We start from the raw sequence: 16390 nt of genomic DNA, 5'->3' as shown, positions 1-16390 counted from the left end.
ATCAAGGAGTGGGAGGAGTGTCTACCTATCGCCGAGTTCGCCTACAACCGTGCAAGACACTCAACTACCGGCAAGTCCCCCTTCGAGGTCGTCTACGGATTCAACCCATTGTCACCATTGGACATTCTTCCTCTACCACTCCAAGAGCGCATCAATATGGACGCAAGTGCACATGTGAACCATCTCAAGAAGGTGCATGCGGATACACGGCACACCATCGAGCGCCAAGTACACCATCTTGCGACCAAGTTCAACATCAACAAGCACCCCATGGTATTCGACATTGGTGATCTTGTGTGGCTACAACTTCGCAAGGACCGGTTCCCCAACGAGCGCAAGTCCAAGCTTCTACCGCGAGCCGATGGACCATCCAAGGTGCTTGCATGCTACAACAACAACGCCTACAAGATCGACATCCCACACGACAAGTACTCCATCACTACTAGGAAAAACACTACCAGTAGCGTGGGTTTTTTGCATACTAGTAGCGTGGGTTCCTGCGCTACTGCTACGACGCTACAGCTAATTTTTAGCAGTAGCGCGTTTTTTACCCCGCACTACGGCTAAAAAGTTAGTAGTAGCGCGTGTGCACCCGCGCTACTACTAACCTAAAACCCACGCTACTACTAACCTAACTCCTAGTAGCCCTCACTTTTAACCCACGCTACTACTAACAATTTAGGAATAAAAAAAATAAAAAATAGATGTAGTATTCATGAATGGTAATACGTCTAGTGCAAACCAAACTAACATCACATAACCATCTCAAGATCCATTTAACATTAGACACAACATCACAGAACCATCTCAATATCCATTTAACATCAGACACACACAACCATCATCGTAAGGTGGGTACCTTCCCTAGTGGTCTACCACCAACCTAAACAGACCACTTCTCTAGATGTATCTACAAGGCTCGGAGTTCAGATGCCGGTGGACACGAAACCTCCCTCCCTCGGACGATGGCGTCGAGGTCCTCCACCTCGGCGACCTCCGGCGTCGAAATCACCTGGACGATCATCTGTGCGACGTGGTCACCGGGCTTCACGGCGAAGTATGCCTCCGAGTGGTTGAATAGCACAGCGCCACCGGGCCGTGCTAGTCAGCGTCAATCACCTCTGCACCCACGTCAGGAAAGTGAAAACTTATTAGTACACAAATTGCATCAAGTCAACGAAATAGTACTATTAACAAATTCAAACTAAAGCCACAACACTTATTTTGGGACGTAGGAAGTATGTCCTAGCACTTCTTTTTAAACCGGAAAAGATCTACTGATACTCTGAAGTTCCTCAGAAGAAACTAAATGACGTACCTCAGCTTCTTCCTGGGTCATACCCTCTTTCCATTGATGATCCATCAACCCATACAGGTAACTGGAACCAGATCCTGAAAAAGGACAGCAATAACATAGAAGTGTGAGAATCTGCACCTGGTATAGCATACAGTAAAGCTGGATTAGCACAACTATATGCTCGGTGTTTCTCAACACTAAGTGCAGCCAGATTGCATTGAGCCAGGATAAGAAGTGTGATTATAACCCAGTGTGTTTTACAAACCACAAGCAAGTAAGTGAGTACAAGCCTGCCAGACTGCACCAGGTTTGTTGCAAACAAGTGCTAGAAGCTACTCAAGGATGTAAATTCAAGTATAGGCAAGGAATGCTCCACTTCTATTGGGGAAAACTTACCTCCAATTGCGAATGGCTGCCTCAAGATCGTTCCACCAAGAGGGACCGAGTGAATTTGGCCCCCCTCATATTTATCCCATCCACCGACTATCATCCAGCTTGCAACATGCTCTGGGCGTTGATAACAAATATGAGAAATGACATGATTTGTCTAAAGAAGGCGAACAAACATTAAGCGCCATCAACATTCTTGTGATGACAAGACATACCTTGTTCTGATAGGCCAGCAACCTAACTAAGTTGGATGCAACTTTCACGGTAGCTGGTTGCCCAAGCTGAATTCTGTACAGGGAGGACAAATCTAACATCAACTAACTTGCAAATCAAACATTCAACTGACTGCAATCATATTGACAACTGAAATTTAAGTTCTATTTAATTTATTCGGTGCCATCCTACTCTGATTTAGGAGCAAAAAACTGTATTTTGCACCTTTTCCGGGCCAGGATCGAGAAGTGGAAGTCATAAAAAAGAGAGTACTTACGTGTGTTCGTGGAGAAAATAGCGCACATAATCTGAAATAATTTGTCTATCAGCAGCATGCAAGATAACATGCTACATGTGAGACATATGAACAGAGAATGGGTATCTGACTACCAAAAATTAACACAGACGATGAAAACTAATGATGGTGTGATAACTCAAGAGTTCCACTCTTCCACAAGACAAGCAATGTTGGAAGCAACGAGCAAATTGCGGCATGAGAAAGCAAAACATAAACTCTTGTCTTGCTAGCTTTTGTTATTTTGTTTATTATCAACAACAGCAACCAAACATACCCTACTCATTGATTTAGGGAATACTCGTTAAGAAGTAAAAGTAAGATTAAGTTATGAAATAGACTAACTGAATGATGCATCCTCAAACAACTGAATATCACAATAAAAATGTGATAAACAACATGAGAATGTGCCCAATCTTCTGCAGAAATATAAAACACTTACAGATCCAGAGCGGCAGACGTAGACATTATCTGCGAGCTGACTGATCTTGTTTGAAGCACGGTTTGCCACATACATTCATGCGAATTAAGATCAGGCAACAACACATATTACGTCAAGCAAATAAACCTAAAGAGCAAAACAAATCAATGTTGGCTTCCTTCAATTCTAGTGTGATCATTAAGGCTTTGTCAGGCATGTTGTCCAGCAAATCAGTAAGAACATACAGTACTACACAATTGACAACAATACAAGGTTCAAAATGGACAAAACACAGCACAGAACTCCCCCAAGCAAAAGGAAGCACATACTCTAATTCTCACTGCCCCAATGATAACTGTAAACCCAAACCCGTTTGCCTCTAATTCCATGGCAAGAGAACAAGGTTTGTCCATGAAATTTGGAATTTCGCAAAGAAGTAGCAGTACTTGGAGCTCTGATTTGCTGAACTACACATGGTGGTAAGCTAAAGGGCGCATTTCCCCTTTATCGAATTATTAATAATTAGACTACTCCCGTCGAATGCAGACAAACGGAGACGATTTCCCCTGACCTCGCAACTAGATTATACTAGGGAAAAAAATACTGAATTAGGAGAGGCATCACACAAAGCATGGCGACAGCAGCAACAGCAGCTGAAACATGGTACACGGGGAGGTTGCATGGTGGCGACCCCGTAAATCCTCGTCTCCCTGCGGTGGCGGTGGCGGTGGCGGTGGTGGCTCAGGGTGGACACGGTCGGGGCCGGTCCGAGCCGTCGTTTGGACCGGCCGCCGGCGGTCCGGGCCGGACCGGACCGAGCAGCATGGCGGTCCTGATTTCAGGGACCGGACCGGCAACGACGAAGCCCGGGCCGGACCGAGCGGACCGGCCAACGACCACCAGCGGCGAGATGTGCGACGATGCGCGGGTGCTGTGGCGAGGTTGGTGACATGCGGGAGCGCCGGCGGCAAGGTGGGCGACATGTGCGCTGGGCGTCGCGGCTGTTATTCATGAACCTGTACATATTTTTTCATTAGCAGTTTTTCCTATTGCATGCAAGTAATGTAGCACGTCTATGAGGCCACGATTTTCTGTGTGCGGGTCTTGCCGGGATAAGAGGATCAAATCTGACGTGATGTTCTTCCTCAAATGGCACCATAATTTTCGGATCAAGCCGTCTTTCTTTCGTATTTTTTGTTTTCTGCTCGACCGAATAAAAGGAAACAACAACGTGGGGTGATGGCCCGTGATTATAGGAAGTGGGCGTTTCTCCCACGCACGATCAGAAACTACTCCTATTATATCTAGCGCCTTCCAAAAAATAGTTGCCTGATTTGTTGGATGCGAAAATCACGGTTGAGCGTTTCTCCAACAATCAGAAAATCACGGCCGATCGAGTATTTCTTCCAGATGGTGGCCTGCGTTACGTGCGTGTTGTGCTGAAACGGCTGCCATTTCCGTGCTCTTCCAAGAAAACTGCATTTTCTGACGAAACTGAAGAAATCTTATTGTCTGACGAAACTGAAATCTAACAGCTTATGGCTACAACTGACGAAACTGAAGAAATCTTATTGTCTGACGAAACTGAATTCTAACAGCTTATGGCTACAACTGACGAAACTGTATTTTTTGAAACTTCGACAGCATGCAGCTCTAAAGGGAAATGGTCGACGACAGCCAGACGAGGAGGAGGTAGTCTACTACGGATAGGTGAAGACGGCGACGGTCGACGATGGCGGGCAGGTGCAGCGTTCCCTACACTGCTCCTCCACTACTCCTTTCCCCGCGTGCAGGTGCAGACGAGGAGGTGTTGGCCGACGAGACTTAAGTGGGAGACGAGATGGCGGAAAGAGGAGGAGGTGGAGGTGGTCGAAGACGGCAACGGCAGGTCGGCGGCCAATGGAGGCGGAGCTCCCTTCCTCCTGCAGCTATGGCGGGCAGTGGCTCAGGAATTGGGCTCGGGGGGCTATGCCTGGCAACGATGGACTGCAGTCCTGGGCTAGGCCAAAAGTCGCGGTCCGACCAAGCGGACCGAGCTTTAACCGGACCGGACCGAGGTTTTTTCGGTCTGATTTTCTTGGCCCGGACCGAACAATTTCTCTAGCGGGCCTGGACCGTACGGTCCGGTCCTGAACGGGCCACGAGCGGGCCTAAAAGCTTGCTCGTTCCGTCCACCCTGAGTGGTGGCGGAGAAGGAGCGCGGCGTCCCGAGAAGAAGTAGACGGGGTGAGCTCGATGGTGGCTGCCCCGTCAATCACCTCCTCCCTGCGGCGACCGTGGTTGTGGGGAAGGAGCCGACCTTGGCGGCCCAGCTTGACGGCGGCGCGGATCCAGGAGCCCCCGATGTGGTCGTCGCCAGGGAGAGAAGTGGAGGGGGAGAGGATGGGGGCGTTGGCGTTGGCGGTGGAGAGGAGGTCGGCTGTGGACGAGAGATCGCCGTCGGCGGTGGGTGGGTGGCCAGTGATGGAGGGGATCTGGATCGGGGGTTGGGTGAATTTCTTTTTTTTTGAGATAAACGGGGCGGGTGGAGGGTGGAGTGGGACTGTTGGTGGCGTGGGGTGAGGTGTTGGAAATATGCCCTAGAGGCAATAATAAATTAGTTATTATTATATTTCCTTGTTCATGATAATCGTTTATTATCCATGCTAGAATTGTATTGATAGGAAACTCAGATACATGTGTGGATACATAGACAACACCATGTCCCTAGTAAGCCTCTAGTTGACTAGCTCGTTGATCAATAGATGGTTACGGTTTCCTGACCATGGACATTGGATGTCGTTGATAACGGGATCACATCATTAGGAGAATGATGTGATGGACAAGACCCAATCCTAAGCCTAGCACAAAGATCGTGTAGTTCGTATGCTAAAGCTTTTCTAATGTCAAGTATCATTTCCTTAGACCATGAGATTGTGCAACTCCCGGATACCGTAGGAATGCTTTGGGTGTACCAAACGTCACAACGTAACTGGGTGGCTATAAAGGTACACTACAGGTATCTCCGAAAGTGTCTGTTGGGTTGGCACGAATCGAGACTGGGATTTGTCACTCCGTGTAAACGGAGAGGTATCTCCGGGCCCACTCGGTAGGACATCATCATAATGTGCACAATGTGATCAAGGAGTTGATCACGGGATGATGTGTTACGGAACGAGTAAAGAGACTTGCCGGTAACGAGATTGAACAAGGTATAGGGATACCGACGATCGAATCTCGAGCAAGTACAATACCGCTAGACAAAGGGAATTGTATACGGGATTGATTAAGTCCTTGACATCGTGGTTCATCCGATGAGATCATCGTGGAACATGTGGGAGCCAACATGGGTATCCAGATCCCGCTGTTGGTTATTGACCGGAGAACGTCTCGGTCATGTCTGCATGCTTCCCGAACCCGTAGGGTCTACACACTTAAGGTTCGGTGACGCTAGGGTTATAGAGATATTAGTATGCGGTAACCCGAAAGTTGTTCGGAGTCCCGGATGAGATCCCGGACATCACGAGGAGTTCCGGAATGGTCCGGAGGTAAAGAATTATATATAGGAAGTGCTATTTCGGCCATCGGGACAAGTTTCGGGGTCAACGGTATTGTACCGGGACCACCGGAAGGGTCCCGGGGCTCCACCGGGTGGGGCCACCTGCCCCGTGGGGTCACATGGCCTGAAGGGGGTGCGCCTTGGCCTATATGGGCCAAGGGCACCAGCCCCAAGAGGCCCATGCGCCAAGAGAAGAGAAAAAAGGGAGAGTCCTAAAGGGGGAAGGCACCTCCGAGGTGCCTTGGGGAGGATGGACTCCTCCCCCCCTTGGCCGCGCCCTTCCTTGGAGGAAGGGGCAAGGGCTGCGCCTCCCCCCTCTCCCTTGGCCCTATATATAGTGGGGAAAAGGAGGAGCAACCATACCTAAGGCCTGGCGCCTTCCTCTCCCTCCCGTGACACATCTCCCTCCTCCCGCAGCGCTTAGCGAAGCCCTGTTGGAATCCCGCTACTTCCACCACGCCGTCGTGCTGTTGGATCTCCATCAACCTCTCCCTCCTCCTTGCTGGATCAAGGTGTGGGAGACGTCTCTGCTCCGTACGTGTGTTGAACACGGAGGTGCCGTCCATTCGGCGCTAGGATCATCGGTGATTTGAATCACGACGAGTACGACTCCATCAACCCCGTTCTCTTGAACGCTTCCGCGCGAGATCTACAAGGGTATGTAGATCCACTCCTCCCTCGTTGCTAGATGACTCCATAGATAGATCTTGGTGACACGTAGGAAAATTTTGAATTTATGCTACGTTCCACAACAGTGGTATCAGAGCTAGGTCTATGCGTAGTTTCTATGCACGAGTAGAACACAAAGTAGTTGTGGGCGTTGATTTTGTTCAATATGCTTGCCGTTACTAGTCTTATCTTGATTCGGCGGCATCGTGGGATGAAGCGGCCCGGACCGACCTTACACGTACTCTTACGTGAGACAGGTTCCACCGACTGACATGCACTAGTTGCATAAGGTGGCTAGCGGGTGTCTGTCTCTCCTACTTTAGTCGGATCGGATTCGATGAAAAGGGTCCTTATGAAGGGTAAATAGCAATTGGCATATCACGTTGTGGTTTTGCGTAGGTAAGAAACGTTCTTGCTAGAAACCCATAGCAGCCACGTAAAACATGCAAACAACAATTAGAGGACGTCTAACTTGTTTTTGCAGGGTATGCTATGTGATGTGATATGGCCAAAAGGATGTGATGAATGATATATGTGATGTATGAGATTGATCATGTTCTTGTAATAGATGATCATGGAGCCCCAAGATGGAGATCAAAGGAGCTATATGATATTGGCCATATCATGTCACTATTATTTGATTGCATGTGATGTTTATCATGTTTATACATCTTATTTGCTTAGAACGACGGTAGTAAATAAGATGATCCCTCATTAAAATTTAAAGAAGTGTTCTCCCCTAACTGTGCACCGTTGCTACAGTTCGTCGTTTCGAAGCACCACGTGATGATCGGGTGTGATAGATCCTTACGTTCACATACAACGGGTGTAAGACAGTTTTACACATGCAAAACACTTAGGGTTAACTTGACGAGCCTAGCATGTGCATAGACATGGCCTCGGAACACAAAAGACCGAAAGGTCGAGCGTGAGTCGTATAGAAGATACGATCAACATGAAGATGTTCACCGATGATGACTAGTCCGTCTCACGTGATGATCGGACACGGCCTAGTTGACTCGGATCATGTAATCACTTAGATGACTAGAGGGATGTCTATCTGAGTGGGAGTTCATAAGATGAACTTAATTATCCTGAACATAGTCAAAAGGTCTTCGCAAATTATGTCGTGGCTCACGCTTCTGTTCTACTGTTTAGATATGTTCTTAGAGAAAATTTAGTTGAAAGTTGATAGTAGCAATTATGCGGACTAGGTCCGTAAACTGAGGATTGTCCTCATTGCTTCATAGAAGGCTTATGTCCTTAATGCACCGCTCAGTGTGCTGAACCTCGAACGTCGTCTGTGGATGTTGCGAACATCTGACATACACATTTTCATAACTACGTGATAGTTCAGTTAAACGGTTTAGAATTGAGGCACCAAAGACGGTTTTTGAAACGTCGCGAAACATATGAGATGTTTCGAGGGCTGAAATTGGGATTTCAGGCTCATGCCCACGTCAAAAGGTATAAGACCTCCGACGATTTTCTTAGCCTACAAACTAAGGAGAAAAGCTCAATTGTTGAACTTGTGCTTAGATTGTCTGAGTACAACAATCGCTTGAATCGATTGGGAGTTGATCTTCCAGATGAAATAGTGATGGTTCTCCGAAGTCATTACCACCAAGCTGCTAGAGCTTCGTGATGAACTATAATATATCAGGGACATATATGATGATCCTTGAGATATTCGCGATGTTTGACACCACAAAAGTAGAAATCAAGAAGGAGCATCAATTGTTGATGGTTTGTGAAACCACTAGTTTCAAGGAGGGCAAGGGCAAAAGGGACACTTCATGAAACGGCAATTCAGCTGCTGCTCTAGTGAAGAAACCCAAGGTTGAACCCAAACCCGAGACTGAGTGCTTCTGTAATAAGGGGAACAACCACTGGAGCAGAATTACCCTAGATACTTGGTAGATGAGAAAGCTGGCAAAGTCGATAGTAGTATATTGGATATAGATTGTGTTGATGTGTACTTTACTAGTACTCCTAGTAGCACCAGGGTATTAGATACTGGTTCGGTTGCTAAGTGTTAGTAACTCGAAATAAAAGCTACGGAATAAACGGAGACTAGCTAAAGGTGAGCTGATGATATGTGTTGGAAGTGTTTCCAGGGTTGATATGATCAAGCATCGCACGCTCCCTCTACCATCGAGATTGGTATTAAAACCTAAATAATTGTTATTTGGTGGTTGCGTTGAGCATAGACATGATTGGATTATGTCTATCGCAATACGGTTATTCATTTAAAGAGAATAATGGTTACTCTGTTTATTTGAATAATACCTTCAATGGTCTTGCACCTAAAATGAATGGTTCATTGAATCTCGATCGTAGTGATACACATGTTCATGCCAAAAGATAGTAATGGTAGTACCACCTACTTGTGGCACTGACACATAAGTCATATCGGTGTAAAACGCATGAAGAAGCTCCATGTTGATGGATCTTTGGGCTCACTCGTTTTGAAAAGTTTGAGGCATGCGAACCATGTCTATTGGTGTATATGCATGAAGAAACTCCATGCAAATGGACCGTTTGGACTCACTTGATTTTGAATCACTTGAGACATGCAAATCATACCACATGGGCAAGATGACTGAAAGCCTCGTTTTCAGTAAAATGGAACTAGAAAGCAACTTGTTGGAAGTAATACATTTTGATGTGTGCAGTCCAATGAGTGCTGAGGCATGTAGTGGATATCGTTATGTTCTTACTTCACAGATGATTTGAGTAGATGTTGAGTATATTTACTTGATGAATCACGAGTCTGAATTATTGAAAGGTTCAAGTAATTTCAGTGTGAAGTTGAAAGATCGTCGTGACAAGAGGATAAAAGATCTATGATATGATCATAGAGATGAATATCTGAATTACGAGTTTGGCACAGAATTAAGACATTGTGGAAATTGTTTCACAACTAATACAGCCTGGAACACCATAGTGTGATGGTGTGTCCGAACATCATAACTGCACCCTATTTGGATATGATGCATACCATGATGTCTCTTATCGAATTACCACGATAGTTTATGGGTTAGGCATTAGAGACAACCACATTCACTTTAAATAGGGCACCACGTAATTCCGATGAGATGACACCGTATGAACTATGGTTTAGAGAAACCTAAGCTGTCATTTCTTAAAAGTTTGGGGTTGCGACGCTTATGTGAAAAAGTTTCAGGTTGATAAGCTCGAACCCAAAGCGGATAAATGCATCTTCATAGGACACCCAAAACAGTTGGGTATACCTCCTGTCTCAGATCCGAAAGCAATAAGGGATTGTTTCTGGAATCGGGTCCTTTCTCGAGGAAAAGTTTCTCTCGAAAGAATTGAGTGGGAGGATGGTGGAGACTTGATAAGGTTATTAAACCGTCTCTTCAACTAGTGTGTGGCAGGGCACAGGAAGTTGTTCCTGTGGCACCTACACCAATTGAAGTGGAAGCTTATGATAGTGATCATGAAACTTTGGATCAAGTCACTACCAAACCTCGTGGGATGACAAGGATGCGTACTACTTCAGAGTGGTACGTAATCCTGTCTTGGAAGTCATGTTTCTAGACAACAATGAACCTACGAGCTATGGAGAAGCGATGGTGGGCCCGGATTCCGATAAATGGCTCGAGGCCATAAAATCCGAGAGAGGATCCATGTATGAAAACAAAGTGTAGACTTTGGCGGAACAGCTCGATGGTCGTAAGGCTGTTGAGTACAGATGGATTTTAAAAGGAAGACGGACAATGATGGTAAGTATCACCATTAAGAAAGCTCGACTTGTCGTTAAGATGTTTTCCGACAAGTTCAAGGAGTTGACTACGATGAGACTTTCTCACTCGTAGCGATGCTAAGAGTCTGTTGGAATTATATTAGCGATTACTGCATTATTTATGAAATCTTGCGGATAGGATGTCAAAACATTGTTTCCTCGACGGTTTTTGAGGAAAGGTTGTATGTGATACAAACCGGAAGGTTTTGTCAATCCTGAAAGATGCTAATAAGTATGCAAAGCTCCAGCAATCCTTCTAAGGACTGGAGTAAGCATCTCGGAGTTGGAATGTATGCTTTGATGATGATCAAAGATTTTGGGTTTATACAAAGTTTATGAGAAACTTGTATTTTCCAAAGAAGTGAGTGGGAGCACTATAGAATTTCTGATGAGTATATGTTGTTGACATATTGTTGATCAGAAATGATGTAGAATTTCTGGAAAGCATATAGGGTTATTTGGAAAGTGTTTTTCAATGGAAAGCCTGGATCAAGCTACTTGAACATTGAGCATCAAGATCTATAAGGATAGATCAAAACGCTTAATAGTACTTTCAAATGAGCACATACCTTGACATGATCTTGAAGGTGTTCAAGATGGATCAATCAAAGAAGGAGTTCTTGCCTGAGTTGTAAGGTATGAAGTTAAGACTTAAAGCTCGACCACGGCAGAAGAAAGAGGAAGGACGAAGTTCGTCCCCTATGCTTTTATCATAGGCTCTCTACAGTATGCTATGCTGTATACCGCACCTGAAGTGTGCCTTGCCATGAGTCAGTCAAGGGGTACAAGAGTGATCCAAGAATGGATCACAGGATAGCGGTCAAAGTTATCCTTAGTAACTAGTGGACTAAGGAATTTTCTCGATTATGGAGGTGGAAAAAGAGTTCGTCGTAAAGGGTTACGCCGATGCAAACTTTAACATTAATCCAGATTATTCTGAGTAGTAAACTGGATTCGTATAGTAGAACAGTTATTTGGAATAGCTCCAAATAGAGCGTGGTAGCTGCATCTAGGAGATGACATAGAAATTTGCGAAGTACATACGGATCTGAATGTTGCAGACCCGTTGACTAAAACCTCTCTCACGAGCAAAACATGATCAAACCCAGAACTCATTGAGTCTTAATCACATGATGATGTGAACTAGTTTAGTGACACTAGTAAACTCTTTGGATGTTGGTCACATGGCGATGTGACCTGTGAGTGTTAATCACATGGCGATGTGAACTAGATTATTGACTCTAGTGCAAGTGGGGCTCTGTTGGAAATATGCCCTAGAGGCAATAATAAATTAGTTATTATTATATTTCCTTGTTCATGATAATCGTTTATTATCCATGCTAGAATTGTATTGATAGGAAACTCAGATACATGTGTGGATACATAGACAACACCATGTCCCTAGTAAGCCTCTAGTTGACTAGCTCGTTGATCAATAGATGGTTACGGTTTCCTGACCATGGACATTGGATGTCGTTGATAACGGGATCACATCATTAGGAGAATGATGTGATGGACAAGACCCAATCCTAAGCCTAGCACAAAGATCGTGTAGTTCGTATGCTAAAGCTTTTCTAATGTCAAGTATCATTTCCTTAGACCATGAGATTGTGCAACTCCCGGATACCGTAGGAATGCTTTGGGTGTACCAAACGTCACAACGTAACTGGGTGGCTATAAAGGTACACTACAGGTATCTCCGAAAGTGTCTGTTGGGTTGGCACGAATCGAGACTGGGATTTGTCACTCCGTGTAAACGGAGAGGTATCTCCGGGCCCACTCGGTAGGACATCATCATAATGTGCACAATGTGATCAAGGAGTTGATCACGGGATGATGTGTTACGGAACGAGTAAAGAGACTTGCCGGTAACAAGATTGAACAAGGTATAGGGATACCGACGATCGAATCTCGGGCAAGTACAATACCGCTAGACAAAGGGAATTGTATACGGGATTGATTAAGTCCTTGACATCGTGGTTCATCCGATGAGATCATCGTGGAACATGTGGGAGCCAACATGGGTATCCAGATCCCGCTGTTGGTTATTGACCGGAGAACATCTGGTCATGTCTGCATGCTTCCCGAACCCGTAGGGTCTACACACTTAAGGTTCGGTGACGCTAGGGTTATAGAGATATTAGTATGCGGTAACCCGAAAGTTGTTCGGAGTCCCGGATGAGATCCCGGACATCACGAGGAGTTCCGGAATGGTCCGGAGGTAAAGAATTATATATAGGAAGTGCTATTTCGGCCATCGGGACAAGTTTCGGGGTCATCGGTATTGTACCGGGACCACCGGAAGGGTCCCGGGGATCCACCGGGTGGGGCCACCTGCCCCGGGGGGCCACATGGGCTGAAGGGGGTGCGCCTTGGCCTATATGGGCCAAGGGCACCAGCCCCAAGAGGCCCATGCGCCAAGAGAAGAGAAAAAAAGGGAGAGTCCTAAAGGGGGAAGGCACCTCCGAGGTGCCTTGGGGAGGATGGACTCCTCCCCCCCTTGGCCGCGCCCTTCCTTGGAGGAAGGGGCAAGGGCTGCGCCTCCCCCCTCTCCCTTGGCCCTATATATAGTGGGGAAAATGAGGAGCAACCATACCTAAGGCCTGGCGCCTCCCTCTCCCTCCCGTGACACATCTCCCTCCTCCCGCAGCGCTTAGCGAAGCCCTGTTGGAATCCCGCTACTTCCACCACGCTGTCGTGCTGTTGGATCTCCATCAACCTCTCCCTCCTCCTTGCTGGATCAAGGCGTGGGAGACGTCTCTGCTCCGTACGTGTGTTGAACACGGAGGTGCCGTCCGTTCGGCGCTAGGATCATCGATGATTTGAATCACGACGAGTACGACTCCATCAACCCCGTTCTCTTGAACGCTTCCGCGCGAGATCTACAAGGGTATGTAGATCCACTCCTCCCTCGTTGCTAGATGACTCCATAGATAGATCTTGGTGACACGTAGGAAAATTTTGAATTTATGCTACGTTCCCCAACATGAGGGTGGGAGTATACTAGTAGCGCGGTTGTCGGCAATGCGCTACATCTATCCACATAGTAGTAGCGTAGGTTTTAGAACCCGCGCTACTATTATGGTTTGTTCGCGAGGCACGGTTAGAGATATTTACTAGTAGCGTGTTTTTTTGACCACGCGCTACTAGTAAGTAGTAGTGGCGCGGGACAATATAGCGTGCTACTAGTAAGCATCTGTCTATAAGCTTTTTCCTAATAGTGCATGAGCGACATCTTCAATGTCAAGGACCTCTCGCCCTACCATGGTGATGAAGAATTTGATCCGTTGTCGGATCTTTCCCAAGGGAGGGAGATGATGCGGAGCATCCCAAGGTCATCCCCATGGACCTACCATCGTCGCACCAAGTGCCTAGTGGACCCATGACACGAGCACGTGCAAGAGCTCTCGAAACCAAGGTGACATCTCTCCTCTCACAAGTCCACTTCTATGCACATGTGACATGGCTACTATCTCAAACGGAGACATTGTGCATACTCAGGTATCAAGGAGTTAGCCATGAAGAAGCTAAGGAGCAAGGAGAATCCAAAGAGAAAGGTGGACGTGAAGACGGAGAATAAGAGCTGCCACGGAAGCTACAGCCACCGGACGACCGGCGCAGCCCGGACGTCCGGCCCCTGAAGGTGACGCCAGCCCCACGAACTCAGGCCAACGAAAGCTACAGTGACCAGATGTCCGATCAGGACCGGACGTCTGATGACTCCCAGGCTCCGGACGACCGACGTTTCACCAACAGAATGAAATTAGCAAAAGTCTGAGGAAGACCGGACGACCGGACACCTACGGACGTCCGACACCGTGACAACAGAACCTAATCTACGGATATCCGAAGATCTACGGACGTCCGGACCTCCGCGAGCCTCCGGACGACCGGCGCCTCACGGACGACCAGACCCTGGCTGCATCCAGTTTCGGGCCGAAGCCCATCTACCCCTCCACTTCGCCCCTCTTTTGCCCTAAGACTATAAATAGACCTCTCCCTCCTCCTAGTTAGGGTTAGCAAAGGATTAGCTCATATTCAGAGGCGGAGGACGGAAAAAATTAAGGTGTGGCGAAGTCTTAAGGAAAAAATTCTTTTGATGCAAATCGAAAGAGTCAATACACATTACAACTCAAAATGAAATACACTGAAAATGTAGGCATGTTTCAATAGAAAAACAACCTAAAACATACCGATAATGATGCTTTCAATGGCGTCTAGAATACCCAGGCAATGACAATACACTAGCACGAATGAATATAAACAAATCTGGAGTTCTGGAGTTCTGGTTCAGAAACTTCAGATCATGGAGAACTGACAGAAGAAAAAACGCCAATGCCCCAACAAAGTTCAGAGTTCAGACCTAGCCCCTAGGGATTACCAAAAAAATCCCCGACCCCGACTGTGGCCGTCGCCTGCTGAAGCCGCCGGTGAAGCCCCCGCGCCGCTGAAGCCGTCGCCGGAGCCGCCGCTTGCTGCGCCGCCGGAGCCACCGCTGCAAGCGCCGCTGTGCAGCAGCCCTCCAAGCCCCCAGCCCGCTGACGCCGTCGACTGCCCCGCCGTCGCGCCCGCCTGGACCTCGCGACCTGGCCAGCCGCCGCCGCCGCGCTAGGTTTGGTCGCGTCTGGGTGGGTGGAGTTGGTCGCGTTCGCGTCGCGGCGTCGGTGTGTGCGGGCGTTCATTTCTTTCTGTTTTTCTAGGTATACACTAGTGGGCGCTCGATGCAGAGCCCCATCTGGCCGCGGTCGATGCTCCAGCCGATGTCTAGGCAGTACAAAAGTGATAGATACGTAGACATAAATTTTTTTTGGCCAAAAATCAAGGTATGGCGGGCGCCATACCCTGCCTACCGGAGCCCTCCGCCAGTGCTCATATTTGTGTGAGAGCTTTGCTCATCCACTTGGTTACCTTCTCCTTGAAGATAGCGCCTCCTCGGAGAAGATCCCCCAAGCGGATTCAAGACCCCTTCACGGGAAGAACCTCAAGACCTCCTCACGGAGAAGATCGTGCTATTTGTATCGTCCTTAGTTGACCATGGATCATGTATCTTTTATGTGTTTGAGGATCTAGCATATGTGTGACTATTTCTTGTTGGTTTTAGTGTTTCCCTTTGTGATTTCCCTCCGTTCTTCTCCGTGTTCTTCTTGTTCTTTGTTGGAATTCGCTCCTTTCGTGAGAGATCGGCCACGTAGGGTTACACCCTACATAGACTACTGTGGTGTTGTTTTGAAGTCAGCCTGCAAGAGGCTACCAATGTGCCGGAGCGCTGAGGAAGCCGAAGCCCGAGCCATCCTGGTAGGTCTGCAGGCTATGCAAGGAAATTACAATGGCCAAGTGATTGTTGAGACAGACAACCAAATCATCGCGAACGAACTGGTAGCACTGAAGCCTACACGCTCCCCTCATTATGGCCTAATCATAGACATTAAGAAGTGCATGGCCGCTTTCTCAGATTGCAGTGTGCAGTGCGTAAAGAGGAGCAGAAACACTTTGGCTCATGGACTGGCTGCGCTGACCAGGAGCACAGGAGAGCAGGTTTGGATCGTGAACATTCCGAGTAGTCTTCAACCTCTAATGATCTCTGAATGTACTGCTCCATTTTGAGTAGGCTTCTTACTCTATTCTAAAAAAGGCAAAAGAAAAGATGATCCAAGCGAGGCTTTGCACGTTGTTCTTTCCTTAATGTCAAGCGTGGTTTGAATATATTGAGTGAATTGCAAAAAATCACCACATTTGAAGTTGAAGCATCCAATTGCCACCACATTTGTTGCGCGTCCCAAAAATCCACCACTTGTAAA

General features: G+C 47.2%; 1 pseudogene; it reads right to left on the bottom strand.

The window, feature by feature from the left end:
* Nucleotides 1-1115: 1115 nt before the first annotated feature.
* Nucleotides 1116-3465, bottom strand: LOC147981477 (proteasome subunit beta type-6-like; annotated as a pseudogene).
* Nucleotides 3466-16390: the final 12925 nt, after the last annotated feature.

Source organism: Triticum urartu, chromosome 3A (genome assembly GCF_056163025.1).
Source record: "Triticum urartu cultivar PI428250 chromosome 3A, HENAU_Tu73, whole genome shotgun sequence".
NCBI classification, from domain to species: Eukaryota; Viridiplantae; Streptophyta; class Magnoliopsida; order Poales; family Poaceae; genus Triticum; species Triticum urartu.
Note: the sequence above shows the minus strand (reverse complement) of the source record. Positions and strands in the feature narration are given on the sequence as shown.